This window comes from Vigna umbellata, chromosome 4, assembly GCF_029865625.1.
Source record: "Vigna umbellata cultivar VRB3 chromosome 4, Vumbellata_1.0, whole genome shotgun sequence".
Taxonomy (NCBI): Eukaryota; Viridiplantae; Streptophyta; class Magnoliopsida; order Fabales; family Fabaceae; genus Vigna; species Vigna umbellata.
Window position 1 is genome coordinate 12058964 of NC_142168.1, and position 18062 is coordinate 12077025.

At 32.0% G+C, this 18062-nt stretch overlaps 1 pseudogene; it reads left to right on the plus strand.

Moving 5' to 3' along the window:
• The first annotated feature begins 5850 nt into the window (after positions 1-5850).
• On the plus strand, positions 5851-7967 carry LOC148199250 (putative disease resistance protein At5g05400; annotated as a pseudogene).
• The last annotated feature ends 10095 nt before the right edge of the window (positions 7968-18062 follow it).

The following is an 18062-nucleotide window of genomic DNA, read 5'->3' on the forward strand; positions in this document are numbered from 1 at the left end:
AACTCTTAAATGGAAAAAGAAGTTTGGAGGAAATATTTCACAAGGGAAATGACATAGTTGATGAACTCATAAATCATTCATTATTGGTGAAGCATGATTCAATTCTAAGAATGCAAGGTTTGATGAAGAATATGGCTCGTAATATCTTGAAGGAGAGCGACACTAACACGGTTCTAAAATGCAATAAATATATGAGAAACATATTTGACAAACGAGAATGGTCAATTGATTTAGCATCATATATCCATAGTGAGATAAAAAGGTTAAAAACCTTCGAGGATGTCTTTGATAGTATTATGAGGTCTAATTTAGTCCTAAATCTCTAAGTATTGTGAGATGTTGTTCTTCATTTAGCTATATAAGCAATTATATGTAAAACTTGAAAGACACACAAAAATAAATATACTTTCTAATGTAGTATGGACGTAGGCGTACAATATTTAGACATTTGTACGTTAAACCACGTTAAAAATCTTATGTCTATATTTCTTTTTCTTCTTTTATTATTTGTTCCTAACCATTTTATGGGTAACTGTTTCTCAGGATTTCAACATCTTCAAATTGCAAAAGCACATTGCAGAAAAAATAAATGTAAGCCTTTGCAGATATGATGATGAGAATAGTAGAGAAATAATTTTGCCATCAGATTTGGGAAAAAGAAGAAATACAATACTTATTTTGGATGATTTTTGAAATATATCACTCTAAAAAAGGAGTTCTTCTTTAATGTTAGTAAAGTGGTCGAACACATTAGAAACTTTCCCCTCAAGTGTGAGATATTACAAGATGTGTTGTAAGTAAATGTGATGGTTTATCACTTGCAATAATTATGATGGCTCAACCGTGAGTGGGAAAACTAACATCTATGAGTAAAGATTTGCCCTGAATAATTTTGACAAATGGGGAATGGTCGTAGCGACATAGGAAGAAGTGTTAACTTTACCAAAATGTCGCTATGATAATTTACCAAGAAAGGACATGAAAAAATGTTTCTTTTTTAGTGCATTGCTACCTAAATTTTTTATTAAAGGAGATTGGATTATAATGCTTGTTGATATGAGACTCTTAAATGGAAAGAGGAGTTTGAAGGAAATATTTGACGAGGAAAATGTGTGGATGAATTCATTAAACATGTCATTATTGTTGGAGTATGATTCAATTCTAAGAATGCAAGGTTTGATGAAGAAAATGACCTAGAATATCTTGAAGGAGAGTGACAATATAATAATGCTAAAATGCAATGAATATATGAAAAACATATCCAACATACGGGAATGATTAATTGATTTAAAAATAGCTTCTCTTGCTAATAATAATATAGAAGTAATTTCAAAGGACACGTCTCTTAATTGTCCATGCTTGTTCACCTTGCTTTTATTTGATAATACAATTGGACATATTCTAGAATTTTTTTTCACATACATGAATGTTTTAACAACACTTGGTTTATCATAAAAGCATAACTTAACATGTTTGCCACGTTCTTTGTCGAACGTGATGTCTTTCACTTCTTTGATGTTCCATGAATGTTCAAAATTAAATGAAATACCTCCACTTGGAGAGCTACAAACATTGTTAAGGTTTCTAATTTTAGGTTGTTCCATGGAAGCATTACCGAAAAGTTTGAAAATTTTATAAACTTGAAATGGCTAGATCTCTCTGATTATGTCAATTTAGAATTGGTAAGAGAAATTTTCTCTCTAGTTTGACCAATATTCAATATCTGAATTTGTGGTATTGTTTGGGAGGTATAGAAGTAGACGATGTAGAGAAGGGATGACAATGCTTGAATGTTTTGCAGGAACATTTGTCGATAAGGATAATCTCAATCATTATGTGCGAGAAATCTTGTATAATGCTAATGGACCTCAAACTTATTTGATGTTCCATGAATGTTCAAAATTAAATGATATACCTTGTCTTTCTACATTTGAGTGTCGAACTATGTGTTTTAGAGATTGTAAAAAATTGTCACATGTCCTTTTGAGAGACCTTCTGAAATTATTACTAGACTGCAATAATCATTGGGTATGCTTATGTGATGCTTTGTCATCATACGATACTTCTACCTTCGAGGTAATTTGCATTGGTGATTGGACAAAACTAACGAGCTTGTTTTGTTCATCTTGTTTCTTGTGCACCAATGTCTGAAACTTTCAATCTTTGCAGTTTGATTATTTGGAAAATTTAACCTCCGAGAGGCATGTTCTTTCCTCTCAAAATCTTGTATTTCTACGAACGTCATAAAGTAGAGATTTTGATTACATGAAGGTTAGTGCGACACCTTCAAAATCTGAAAAGTTTAATCGTATGACGTTGTGATTTAATGGAACAAATATTTGCAATGACTTATGATGATAATGATAAAAATGATGATGATGAAGATGAGGATGAAGAAAAAGACGAGGACGAAAATGAAGAAGAAGATGATGAAGGCAAACATGATAATAGTAACAAAAGTAGACTTTATAAGTTGACCTGTTTGAAAGTAATATGTTTACCACAATAGAAGATGTTGTGCGAGAGAACTTTAATTTGTAAATTTGGATTGGAATCATTCGTATTTGATTGTCCAAAATTATGTGAACCTATAATATGCACTATGAAATTGTTTCATGCATTTTTCTTTTATTCTAAGACATAGCTATGATAATTTAGATAGAAAGGACGTGAACAAATATTTATTGTACAATGCATTGCTACCTAATTTTTTCTTTCATTATGATGCTGGTTGATATCAAACTCTTAAATGGAAAGAGGATGATGATGATGAAGATGAAAACGAAAATGAAGATGATGTCGGTGAACATGATGATAGTAACAAATTAGACTTCGTAAGCTGACCTGTTTGAAAGTGATATGTTTACCATAATTGAAGATGGTGTGGGAGGGAATTTTAATTTGTAAATCTGGATTGGAACCATTCAAATTTGATTGTCCGAAATTATGTGAACCCAAAATATGCACGAAATTGTTTCATGCATTTGTCTTTTATTCAATATTATGTTGGTAGAGAATTTGAAGGAAATGTTAAGAAGATGTGGGAGCTTTATTCGAGGCAGTAGAGATTTTTTTATTTGCATATGTGGATTGTGGGAAGTCAGAAAAATATTTCTAGTGTCATATGTTCATAGTGAGATAAAAATATGAAAAACCTTCGAGGATGTCTTTGATAGTATTGTGGAGTTTCATTTAGTCCCACATCACTAAGTATTGTGAGATGTTGCTCTCCATTTAGCTATATAAACAATCCTATGTAAAGCTTAAAAGACACACCAAAATAAATATACTTTCTAGTGTAGTGTGAACGTAGGCGTACAATATTTAGACATTTGTACGTTAAATCATGTTAAATTCTTGTGTTTATTTTTCTTTCACTTATTTTATTATCTTGTTCCTAACCATTTTATGGATAACTATTTCTCATGATTTCAGCATTTTCAAATTGCAAAAGCACATTGTAGAAAAAATAAAGGTAAGCTTTTGCAAATATGATGATGTGAATAGTAAAGCAATAACTTTGCCATCACATTTGGGAAAAAGAAGAAATACAATACTTATTTTGGATGATATTTGGAAATATATCTAAAAAAGTGGAAAATACAGTACTTATTTCAGATGATATTTGGAAATATATCAATCTAAAAACGATGGAAGTTCTTCTTGGACTTAATGGTATTAAAGTGGTCATGACACCTTAATATGATAAAAGTGAGGGTTTTCTATGATGATGATGATGAATGTAAAGAAGATTAAGAGTTGTTTGGACACTTTCGAACTCATTCGAAACTTCCCCGTAAAGTGTGTGATATTACAAGATGTGTTGCAAGTAAATGTGATGGTTTATCACTTGCAATAATTGTGATGGCTCAACCGTGAGTGGGAAAACTAACATCTATGAGTGAAGATATGCCCTAAATAATTTTGACAAATGGGGTATTGTGGCAATGTACGAAGAAGTGTTAACTTTACTAAGATGTCGCTATGATAATTTAGCAAAAAAGGACATGAAAAAATGTTTCTTGTTTAGTGCATTGCTACCTAAATTTTTTTTTGTTAAAGGAGATTTGATGATGATGATTGTTGATATGAGACTCTTAAATGGAAAGAGGAGTTTAGAGGAAATATTTGACGAGGGAAATGTATGGATGAATTCATTAAACATGTCATTATTGTTGGAGCATGATTCAATTTTAAGAATGTAAGGTTTGATGAAGAAAATGGCCTGAAATATCTTGAACGAGAGTGACACTATAACGATGCTAAAATGCAAAGAATATAAGAAAAACGTATCCAACATACGGGAATGATCAATTGCTTTGAAAATAGTTTCTCTTGCTAATAATAATATAGAAGAAATTCCAAAGGACAGTCTCTTAATTGTCCACGCTTGTTCACCTTGCTCTTATTTGACAATACAATTGGACATATTTTAGAACTTTTTTCTTATACATGAGTGCTCTAACAACACTTGGTTTATCATAAAAGCATAACTTAACATGTTTGCCTCGTTCTTTATCGAATGTGATGTCTTTCATTTCTTTGATATTCCATGAATGTTCAAAATTAAATGATATATCTCCACTTGGAGAGCTACAATCATTGTTAAGGTTTCGAATTTTAGGTTATTCCATTGAAGCATTACCGAAAAGTTTGAAAATTCTATAAACTTGAAATGGCTAGATTTGTCCGATTATATCAATTTAGAATTGATAAGTGAATGTTTTCTCTCTAGTTTGACAAATTTTCAACATTTGAATCTCTGGCATTGTTTAGGAGGTATAGAAGTAGAAGATGTAGAGAAGGGATGACAATGTTTGAATGTTTTGCAGAAAGATTTATCGATCACGATAATCTCAATCGTTATGTGCGAGAAATCTTGTACAATGCTAATGGAACTCAAACTTATTTAATTGATTATCTTGATTCGAAGCACAATGGGCATAAGATGCCTCCTCGGGGCCGTGAATCTCGACTTTCCACATTTGAGTGTCGAACTGTGTCTTTTATAGATTGTAAAAAGTTGTCACATGTTCTTTCGAGAGACCTTATGAAATTATTACTAAACTACAATAATTATTGGGTATGCTTATGTGATGCTCTGTCATCAAATGATAGTTCTACCTAGGAGATAATTGTTAGATGTTACCTTCGAGGATGTCTTTGATAGTATTGTGAGATTTAATTTAGTCTCACATTGCTAAGTATTGTTAGATGTAGTTTTCTATTTAGCTATATAAGTAATCATATGTTAAGCTTGAAAGATACACCAAAATAAATATACTTTTTAGTGTAGTGTGGACGTAGGCATACAATATTTAAACATTTGTACGCTAAACCACGTTAAATTCTTATGTCTATTTTTCTTTCTCTTATTTCATTATTTTGTTCTTAACCATTTTATGGGTAACTATTTTTCATGATTTCAACATTTTTAAATTGCAGAAAAAATAAAGGAAAGCCTTTGCAGATATGATGATGTGAATAGTAGAGTAATAACTTTGCCATCAAATTTAGGAAAAAGAAGAAATACAACAATTATTTTGGATGATATTAGGAAATATATCTAAAAAAGGTGGGAAATCTTCTGGAGGTTAATGGTATTAAAGTGGTCATAATAAGTTGTTTAAAACATGTGCGTTAAAGGATGAATTGTTTGTCACTTAATACGATAAAAGAAAGGGTTTTCTATGATTATGATGCATATGAAGAAGATTTGAAATTGATTTTGCCACAAGTTGGACCCCTTCAAACACATTCGAAACTTCTCTGTCAAGTGTGAGATATTGCAATATGTGTTGTAAGTAAATATGATGGTTTATCACTTGCAATAATTGTGATGCCTTAACCATGAGTAGGAAAACTAGCCTCTATGGGTGGAGATGCACCCTGAATAATTTTGACAAATGGGGAATCATAGTGGAGATGTAGGAAGAAGTGTTAACTGTTCTAAGACGAAGTTGTGATAATTTAGCTAGAAAGGATGTGAAAAAATATTTCTTGTACAATGCATTGCTACCTAAATATTTTGTTAGAGAATATTTCATTATAATGTTGATTGATGTGGAACTCTTAAATGGAAAAAGAAGTTTGGAGGAAATATTTCACAAGGGAAATGACATAGTTGATGAACTCATAAATCATTCATTATTGGTGAAGCATGATTCAATTCTAAGAATGCAAGGTTTGATGAAGAATATGGCTCGTAATATCTTGAAGGAGAGCGACACTAACACGGTTCTAAAATGCAATAAATATATGAGAAACATATTTGACAAACGAGAATGGTCAATTGATTTAGCATCATATATCCATAGTGAGATAAAAAGGTTAAAAACCTTCGAGGATGTCTTTGATAGTATTATGAGGTCTAATTTAGTCCTAAATCTCTAAGTATTGTGAGATGTTGTTCTTCATTTAGCTATATAAGCAATTATATGTAAAACTTGAAAGACACACAAAAATAAATATACTTTCTAATGTAGTATGGACGTAGGCGTACAATATTTAGACATTTGTACGTTAAACCACGTTAAAAATCTTATGTCTATATTTCTTTTTCTTCTTTTATTATTTGTTCCTAACCATTTTATGGGTAACTGTTTCTCAGGATTTCAACATCTTCAAATTGCAAAAGCACATTGCAGAAAAAATAAATGTAAGCCTTTGCAGATATGATGATGAGAATAGTAGAGAAATAATTTTGCCATCAGATTTGGGAAAAAGAAGAAATACAATACTTATTTTGGATGATTTTTGAAATATATCACTCTAAAAAAGGAGTTCTTCTTTAATGTTAGTAAAGTGGTCGAACACATTAGAAACTTTCCCCTCAAGTGTGAGATATTACAAGATGTGTTGTAAGTAAATGTGATGGTTTATCACTTGCAATAATTATGATGGCTCAACCGTGAGTGGGAAAACTAACATCTATGAGTAAAGATTTGCCCTGAATAATTTTGACAAATGGGGAATGGTCGTAGCGACATAGGAAGAAGTGTTAACTTTACCAAAATGTCGCTATGATAATTTACCAAGAAAGGACATGAAAAAATGTTTCTTTTTTAGTGCATTGCTACCTAAATTTTTTATTAAAGGAGATTGGATTATAATGCTTGTTGATATGAGACTCTTAAATGGAAAGAGGAGTTTGAAGGAAATATTTGACGAGGAAAATGTGTGGATGAATTCATTAAACATGTCATTATTGTTGGAGTATGATTCAATTCTAAGAATGCAAGGTTTGATGAAGAAAATGACCTAGAATATCTTGAAGGAGAGTGACAATATAATAATGCTAAAATGCAATGAATATATGAAAAACATATCCAACATACGGGAATGATTAATTGATTTAAAAATAGCTTCTCTTGCTAATAATAATATAGAAGTAATTTCAAAGGACACGTCTCTTAATTGTCCATGCTTGTTCACCTTGCTTTTATTTGATAATACAATTGGACATATTCTAGAATTTTTTTTTCACATACATGAATGTTTTAACAACACTTGGTTTATCATAAAAGCATAACTTAACATGTTTGCCACGTTCTTTGTCGAACGTGATGTCTTTCACTTCTTTGATGTTCCATGAATGTTCAAAATTAAATGAAATACCTCCACTTGGAGAGCTACAAACATTGTTAAGGTTTCTAATTTTAGGTTGTTCCATGGAAGCATTACCGAAAAGTTTGAAAATTTTATAAACTTGAAATGGCTAGATCTCTCTGATTATGTCAATTTAGAATTGGTAAGAGAAATTTTCTCTCTAGTTTGACCAATATTCAATATCTGAATTTGTGGTATTGTTTGGGAGGTATAGAAGTAGACGATGTAGAGAAGGGATGACAATGCTTGAATGTTTTGCAGGAACATTTGTCGATAAGGATAATCTCAATCATTATGTGCGAGAAATCTTGTATAATGCTAATGGACCTCAAACTTATATAATCCATTATCTTTATTAGAAGCACAACGGGCATAAGATGCCTTTTTGGGGTCATGAATCTCGTTTTTCCAAATTTGAGTGTCGAACTATGTCTTTTAGAGATGGTAAAAAAATTGCCCATGTCCCCTTAAGAAACCTTCTGAAAATATTACTAGACTACAATAATTATAGGGTATGCTTGTGTGATGCTCTATCATTAAATGATAGTTCTACCTTAGATGTAATTTGCATTTGTGATTGGACAAAATTAACAAGCTTGTTTTGTTCATCTTGTTTCTTGTGCACCAATATCTGAAACCTCAATCTTTGTAGTTTTATTATTTAGAAAATTTAACCACCAGTTCTAAGGAGTTGCCTTCGAGAGGCATGTTCTCTCATCTAAAAAACCTTGTATTTCTACGAACATCATAAAATAGAGATTTTGATGACATGAAGGTCAGTGTAACACCTTCAAAATTTGGAAACATTAATTGTGTCACACTGTGATTCAATGGAACAGATATTTGCAATGACTTATACAAAGAGACCTGCCAACATAAAACAGAATTAGTGAACTTATTAGAGATGTTTCTATTGAGTTTTGTTCTCTCCTATCTCTCATGTATTGGATATCTTAGTCAATTTCATTTCTTTAGTTTTTCACTAGAACAATTATGATCTCGAAGTCAATTCGGGGCAAGTGTTCGAATCTATTATGACATAAGAGTGGGGCGCTCAATGGACCTCTTTTAATCTTCTAAGACCTTTTTGGGAATGATTATAATGATAAAAAATGATGATGAGGAGGAGGAGGATGAAGATGAAGACAAAAATTAAAATGTAGAAGATGATGAAGGTGAACATGATAATAGGAACAAAATTAGACTTTATAAGTTGACTTGTTTGAAAGTAATATGTTTACCACAACAATAGATGATGTGCGAGGGAACTTTAATTTGTAACTTTAATTTGTAAATTTGGATTGCAATCATTTGTATTTAACTTTCCAAAATTATGTGAACCCATAATATGCACTATGAAATTGTTTCATACATTTTTCTTTTATTATAAGACGTAGCTATGATAATTTAGCTAGAAAGGACGTGCACAAATATTTCTTATACAATGCATTGCTACCAAATTTTTTTGTCAAAGATTATTTATTTATGATACTGGTTGACATGAGACTCTTAAATGGGAAGAGGAGTTTGGAGGAAATATTTGACAAGGTAAATAAATAACATAATGGATGAAGTCATAAATCATTCATCATTTGTGGAGCATGATTCAATTCTAAGAATGCAAGGTTTGATGAAGAAAATGGCCTGGATTATCTTGAAGGAGAGTGACACTAGCACGATGCTAAAATGCAATGAATATATGAAAAACATATCCAACGAAGCGTCGGGAGAGGGGCGGTCGCAACCGACCTCACCTCTCCAGGCAAAACCCAAACCCCGGCACCATACGTGCCAAGGATCCGAAACACATTTTTGGTCGACTCCGAAGGACGACGTCCGACGGAGAATTATCAATCGATTTAAAAATAGTTTCACTTGCTAATAATAATATAGAAGAAATTCCAAGGACACATCTCTTAATTGTTCACGCTTGTTCACCTTGCTTTTTTTTTACAATTCAATTGGACATATTCCATATATTTTTTACATAGATGAATGCTCTAACAACACTTATCATAAATGCATAACTTAACATGTTTGCCTCGTTCTTTGTCAAACGTGAGGTCTTTCACCTCATTGATGATTGATAACGGTAATTCTTACCATTATCTGAGGTTCATTTTAGAGATAAAATCAGCTCCCCCTTAGCTTATAACTTGCTTAATCCTCTCTTTTATCTTAGTTTTATAAATAATTGTGGTTTGGGCTACTTTGATGTAATTTCATCTATAATCCCTTATTTTGTAGCTAATAATGTGCTTGGAAGAATCTCCAACAATGTATAGAGTTGAACCAACCACAAGAATTAAGTAGATCTGCAGAAAAAGAGAAAAAGATGCAATTCAGAAAAATCAGGCTAAGCGCCACCAGCACAAACTGCTAAAAGCTGATCTTTGGTGTGCTCGCGTTGAGCGCCCCTTAGCAGAGGGCACTGAGCGCCATTTTGCTGTCAGAATTTCTCCCCAGGCGCCCTAGGAAGGGGGCTGAGCGCCAGTCTTCGCGCAACTCTCGCGCCCGGGCGCCCCAGGAGGGGGTTGAGTGCGACCTTCACTGATGTGGCAGATCTGTTCTATTTAAACCTAAAACGCGAAGGGGTTTAGGTCTTTGGTGGTTTGGAGGCGCGGTTTCACTCAGAGGAGAGCTTGGAGGGTTGCTAGGGTTTGTGGGAACACTTCCTTCTTCCTCTTTGGGTTCTTCTTCTTCTTCCATGGCCATTTTGTAAGCTTAAAGGCTCTCCATGGAAATGGAGAGCCAAACCCATCTTGTTAGGGTTAGTTGTAGCCTTTGAATCTTGTGTAATTGTTGAATGATTTGAATATATATATATGCCTTTTCTATCAATTGCTAGTATTCTTGTTTCCAATCTTAAAGCTTTCATGTAATGGGGGCGTTCATGACTTGATTTTGGGGTTTCATGAGTTATGGGGACGTAAGATGGAACCCAGAACTGAAACAAGAGTCCTTGTGGTTCATTGATTCTAGGGATGGAAGATGATTCACATGTTGTCTTAGATCCTAGTTCTTAATGCGGCTTTTTCTTGTTAATTAGTCAAGGGATTGATAATTAATAGGTAAAAGTTAGGCTCTTTCACCTAAGATATTAGGGCTAGAGTAATTTTGTGGATTGACTTTAGTCAATTGATGGAGAGGAGATGAAATTTTGTATGCACAAGAGTAAATTGGTGAAACCTAACCTTAACAATGTCATTTATAGTCTATTCCATTTCTAAGTGCCTTCAACACCAAAGTCCAACCATGTAATTATGTGTAAATTTATCTTTCTTGCACATGCTTGTAAATGAATGTTGTTCTATTGAGTCTAGATGAGTTGTTAATCGCACAATTCTCTAGTATTATGAGTCTCTTGGGAAAATGATACCTGATCTTACCATAGTTTATTACTTGAAATGATTCGGTGCACTTGCCGAAATCAATCAACAAGTTTTTATGATCCATAAATGTTCAGAATTAAATGATATTCCTCTAGTTGGAGAGCTGCAATCATTGGAAAAATATTCCTCACGTCATATGTCCATATTAAGATAAAAAGATGAAAAACCTTCGAGGATGTCTTTGATATTATTGTGGGATTTAATTTAGTCCCACATCGTTAAGTATTGTTAGATGTTGTTTACTATTTAGCTGTATAAGCAATCATATGTAAACCTTGAAAGATACACCAAAATAAATATACTACTTTCTAGAGGAGTGTGGACATAGGCATACAATATTTAAACAGTTGTGCATTATACCACGTTAAATTCTTATGTCTATTTTTCTTTCTCTTATTTTATTATATTGGTCCTAATCATTTTATGGGTAACTGTTTCTCATGGTTTCAACATTTTCAAATTGCAACAACATTTTAGGTAAGCCTTTGCAGATATGATGATGAGAACAGTAGAGCAATAACTTTTCCATCAGATTTGGGAAAAAGAAGAAATACCATACTTATTTTGGATGATATTTGAAAATATATCAATCTAAAAAAGGTGGGAATTCTCCTTGAAGTTAAAGGTATTAAAGTTGTCATGATAAGTCGCTTAAGACATATGCGTCAAAGGATGGATTGTCTGTCACTTAATATGCGTCAAAGGATGGATTATCATTCTAATGTTTTCACCATCTCACCCCATGCATATTCTGGTCACACCCCCCACACATCCTCCTCGTTCATATGCATACATGTGGCACACTAATCTTAGAGTATCTTCAAATGACAAACGATTATAGAGAGCATGAGCACAAGTAAGTTCAAAACACAAATGGTAAAAACAATTAAAGGGATCAAAGGACAATGAGTAGAAGGGACGCACAAATACGTTTCTTGAGCTTTGAATTTTCCTTTATTTTCCATAAACCATATGCATTCTAAGATACATTATTTTAGTCATAGAGGGTAAGAGAATAATGAAGAGAAATGAACGGTGAATAAGGAGAGGAGAAGAAATTATCTACCCTACTAGTTTTTACCTTCATCCAAATGAAATTCAGGCATGAAGAGAGCAAGCAACAATAAAAAGGAGCATACACCAAAAATCAAGTATGCTCTCCCTTTTGTACTTTACTTGGTTATAGAATGAAGATATGATTTGGGTTGTTGAAAGCATGTATGTGTTGTTTTCTATTTTATTTGACACTAATTCATGTACTCTCGAATTTGCTTTGCTATGAAATGTATATTTTACTTTATTCTTTTACCCTATAATTTGACGTATAACACTATTTCTTTTGTCCCCTCACCACATTGTCTTCTTTTGTATCCTCTATGACATTAGCCAACCTCTCACACCTTCTTTTTTCATCTCAACCAATCTTCATTTTTCATCCCCAAATACCTATATAACCTAACATCACAATACACATAGAGCTACAAACTCACATGGCAATGCACATAGAGAACAAAAACTATCAAAATGGATTAAAACTCATGGGTCAATCTAGCCCACCACAACCAAAAATAGACTCGGTCTATTAAGAACTCGACTCACAAACTCAAACATAAAAAACTCACTGCACTCTTAACTTAACAGTCCAACACAAAATACAAACAACTTATTTTTTTAATTTTTTTGGAGAGAGCCCACATCCATGACAAATTTTAGGATGAATGATTTATGTATTGTCTAAAATGAGAAAAAAAAAATCAAATAGTTTTGGGCGTTTTGGATTTTGGTTACATATTAAAAATAATGTTAGATTGAAGAAAAAAAAAGTTGTAATTATTTTAATTAAGTGAGTCGGATTGGGTTGACTCATTAAGTGGTCAACCTATGGGGTCAGGCTGGGTCGGGTCAAGTGGCTTGTTTTGATAGCTCTATAGCAAACTAAACCACTTCATGACTCTTTTTCCTTTATCTTTAACATTCCCACATCAGAGCACACAATATTAGACTGAATCACAAATCCAAGCAGTGAAGAGCATTGAAACAAAAAGCAAAACACATGGAAGAAACAACAATAACCTTAGGGTTCACATGGTTGTCACACGACTTGCACTTGATAAGAGGAAGGGCTTAGGGAATTCCATCAACACTAATAGCGGCTCAAGCTCCAATCGATGTTACCGGAAACTATAAGGGTTGGAGACAAAGGAAGCATGTATGCTAACTGTGCTAGGGGCTTATGCACGATTTTTGCAAAATATAAAATGGAAAGAAGATTGGGTGCTCAAAAGTGGTGCGACCCTAGGGTTGGCTCCAACGAATGTCGTTGACAATGGCTTTGTTAGGTGGGAGTAATTGGGTGCTAATACATTTCCTAAGGGTAAGTGACTCCTAAACCTAAAATTTGATTTTCGTAGAGTTTGCTTTTTTTCATGATTTTTCATAAATTTTTCATAATAAACTATAGTGACTTTAAATCCCCCATTTTTAAAATCTTTTTCTTTTATTCATCATCGACAATGTTTTCAATTATGACAGATGGCAACTTTAGACTCTAGAGAGTCATTCGTTTTTAATTGAATATGCAAAATTGGTGTGGTCTTTCTTTCTATTTTTTTTTGTATTTATATCCTTATCTATTTTGATGCTTGCAATCATTGTCTACATTATTCTTGTATGTATTAATGTTTGGAATAATTATATTGTTGGATATAGAATCATAAGGTAGAAGAAATATTACATTTTCCTAGAAAAAAATTTTGATTGTTCTATAAGTGAGGTTTGGGATATGCATTACATTCTTCCTTTATACATACACTTTTTGCATATCATGAGTGGGGTTTTATATCCAGGTTTGAATCCTAAGGTAGAAGAAATATTTATATTTTCCTAGAAAAAAAAATTAGTTGTTTTGCAGGTGAGGTTTGGGATATGCATTACATTCTCCCTTTATACACACACTTTTTGTATATCATGAGTGGAGTCTTATACCTAGGTTTGAGCATAACTTAAAATTAAAAGGGGTTGTATAGTAGTTTCACTTGAGACGTACTTTCTATTTGGCTATTGTGAAACCCCAACCAAAATTTGTTCTCTTCATTATGTTAGAGTCATAGCGCAAAATATTTACTAATATATGACTTCTTATAAGAAAAAGGCTTAATAGCCTTTTTTGTCCCCATATTTGCTTATTTTTCTCAATTAGGTCCCTCATTTTAAAAGTGTGTCAAATTGGTCTTCACTTATTAAATTTTGCGTCAATGTCGTCCCTTCCGTTAAATATGCACAAACGACGTTAACTTTTTCTTTCTCTCTCCTCTGCTCTTTTGTGCAGTGTAGCCTTTGGTCAATGTTTCTATCAGTAATTACGTGAGCCCCTCACCTAAAAGTGAGCCTTCAAAGATGGTTTAAATCACAATGGGACCCACCCAGAAAATTTCTCTTAAAAAAACCATGTGCATCGCTATGTTTAATTGATTATTGATTATACCACTAAATATTTAATAAAACCTCTAAAGGAAAAAGTAAGACTTTGCACACTTTTATTAAACCCCATTATTCCTTACACTGTGGGTCCCATACTCAATCAAAGTTTCAATGCAAATTTTCACTCCTCGCTCACCTGTATATGTTGCATTCAGGAAGTTCTTCACCATGAATAATCTTTATTTCTTTCTCTTCCAAAATCTTGCAGCCACCCGCATCTTTGCCTTCCAAGCCTAACTGAGAAGATGGGTTGTCTCCTGCATGCAAACTCAAAACTAATGGATGTTCAATGAAACCCAATACCCGTCTATGACCATTCTCCTCTACACTCTCTTTTAAATTCACGTTCCGCCCTACCTTCTTTATTCTCTATTCTTTCTTTTTATTTAAACCACACCTATTTCACTTTCTCCTTTCTTATAAAATTAGCCAATCCCAACCTTATTTATTTTACAAAACCTAACTCACTCCACTACACATGTGAAGAAGCTCTTGCAATGATCCCCTCCATTTCGCTCCTCGTATAAAATCATGGTGCCCAAAGCAGCAACATTGGTTTCCAATTTCACGTACAGGTTTTTCTTCCATATCTAACCATTTTTCTACGCAAACCTATGCTCTCCAAATTCACGAAACCCATATGGTTCCAGCAACCCTCCATCCTTTCATCTAATATCTATTATTCCAGACCTTCTTTTTTTCCCCCTCATTCTTCTTTTTTTACTTCTCCTTCTCCAGACGGTAAGAACATCGATCATGCTCCACGTAACATTGCGTAGCAAATGCACATCTAAGGTGGAGTTCTTATAATTTCCATTCAATTCGTCATTGGAAACAATAAATCCTTTGGTGAGATTATTGAAACCAGTAACCCTACACACCCCACCAGTGGACATTGGAACCAAGAAGCATGTCAAATTGAGAAACCCTAAAGGAGCAATCGTCTATGATTTTGAGAGATCCTCAAAGCTGGTGCTATCCTGAGTGCAATTCGGAGCAGGATCCGCATACCAGAACAACAACAATAAGTGGAAAAGGAAGGGAAGAAAGAGAGATCTATCAAGCATGAGGGGTGCAATTGTTGCACTATCACGTAAAATGATGAAACAGTGCAAGAGAGGGTGGTGATTATGTTGCGTATGCGTCGTGAAAGGGTTAAAGTAGATGAAACGTTTGTGTTATTGCTCCAGTGAAGAAATGAAGAATGTTTTTCACGTTTTAAGGAGTGAAAATAGAGTTGTATTGTATGCATCACTATCAGCCCATTTTAATTCTAGTATTTTAATTCTTATTATTTATTCTTTTTTATACATGTTTCATCTTCACGGAACAATAATTTCAATTAAGTTAAAATTCAGAATTTTCAAAATAAGTATCTTTTAAAAATCACTTATCTAAAATTAAATACCATTCTTTCAAAATAAAGTATAATTTAAAAAGAGAAAGACACACGATAAAGACAAAAGGTTGCACTACACATAATAGCAGAGGAGAGAGAAAGAAAAAATTAACGTCGTTTGTGCATATTTAACAGAAGGGACGATGTTGATGCAAAATTTAATAAATGAAGATCAATTTGACACACTTTTAAAAGGAGGGACCTAATTAAAAAAAATTAAGCAAATTTGGAAAAAAAAAAGGCTATTAAGCCTAAGAAAAACTAATATATAACTTATTACAAAATCTCAATTAAATACATAAACAAAATATAAATCTTTCAGTATCTTTTTGTCATTTTAAGTTCCTGAACTTGTTTTGTCATCATCAAAATTTATTCTTAAAGAATGATCTCTATCATCTTTTTCTTTTACCACTACAATAATCTTTCCACACTAAATTGATTACTCAAATATTGTAAAAATAGTGTGAAGAAGAACGTAGCTTTGGTGAGCTTAAGCAACTTAGCAGTAGAGAATGAACATCGATGATGAAGTTGGATAGATTACTGCGCCTTCTGTATTGTATTCATCATGGATGAGATGATGAATAAAACGTGTGTGCTTTATTGTGCCCATAATTGTTCGTTTACTCTCCACAAACATTGAAACTCACGTGTTAAACTCATTTCTATTTTATTTTTCTCTCTTCTTTCTCTTTTTATCATTTTTAACGAAAATGAACTTTCTAATTTTTGAATCTTTTCTTTAATTTTTATTCAATTAATTTTAAACTTTTTTTATTTAAGAAAATTTTATTCTACTTCCTTATTTTTTACATTTTTTTAAAAATTATTTTTTTCTAAAATTATAATACTTCATTAATATTTTAATAAAAAAGTTAGTTAATAATTTTCATTTTAAGAAAAATTGATTTCTACCTCTTTCTATTACAACTTTTTTAAAGTTAATTAAACACGTACTTTTTATTTTTGGAAAATAAATTCCATTCATCTAAACGAAATTGAATGTTAAGACTCGTGAGTGTATGTATATTATTTTAGATTCTTAAGTGTCGGAACCTTTGATAGTGCACAGATGGAAATGTTTGCTTTGATAGTGTACAGCCGGAACCTGTGGTTAAGTTGTGAGAATGAATAATCGCCTTTTGAACATGAATACGCATTGTATTGGTGCATGATCATGATTCATGCATGAGCATTTCTCCCTGCAGTTCCAACCATTTTTATCTGCATCTCTAATTTTTTTTTAAATTCAAAAACTATCTTCTATAAAAAAATTTAACTTAAAATATGTTAAAGTTTTTCAGTCTGCAATTCAAAAATTATTATATCTCATCTTTTATGATTTAAAGGATTTTAAAATTTGTTGAATTTTTTTTAAAACTTTTAATGTATTTTAAAATTTGTCAAAAAAATTAATTAATTTCAAAATTTGTTAAAGAGAAACGTAACCTCTGAAAGGGTGGAAATTAAATGAGATCCAAAAATAAGAAGCACTTTGATTTTGCCATGTTGAAAAAGAAACTACCAATAAGGGTCAAGAATGAAAATTCGACAATCACACCACCTTATCTAAAAGTGAGAACAAATATACAACTGAAAATTAAGATAATTATTATGCCACGAACCATTGGACTACAAACTATAAATCAAAGTATCTTTTCTGACGGCGCTTAGAATACGAATATAAATCAACTATAGACTTTACTCTATCTTAAATATAAAATTAATTTAATAGTTCTTTCAATTAATCATCAAAGAGTCATAGAATCAACCTTAGGAGGTATGCAACTTTATTACATATTTATTGTTTTTTTTTCGTGAATTAATATTTTTATATAAAAGTGTTTAATATAATTAAACTTTTCTAGAAAATAATTATATTAAATATGATTTTTTTAGGAAAAACAAATTATAATTAAGAAAACAAAAATAGATAGTTAATATATATATTTATTGTAAGGGATGGAATGGTTGTTTAATTAACGATAAAAGAATTATAAAATCATAATTATTAAGAGGTATACAACTTTGTTATAAATTTATTATCTTTTTATTATTATCAGTTTTTTTTCATAGATTAATATTCTTATTGTTTAATATAATTTAGACTTTTGTTATAAATTTATTATCTTTTTATTATTAGTTTCTTTTCATAGATTAATATTCTTATTGTTTAATAT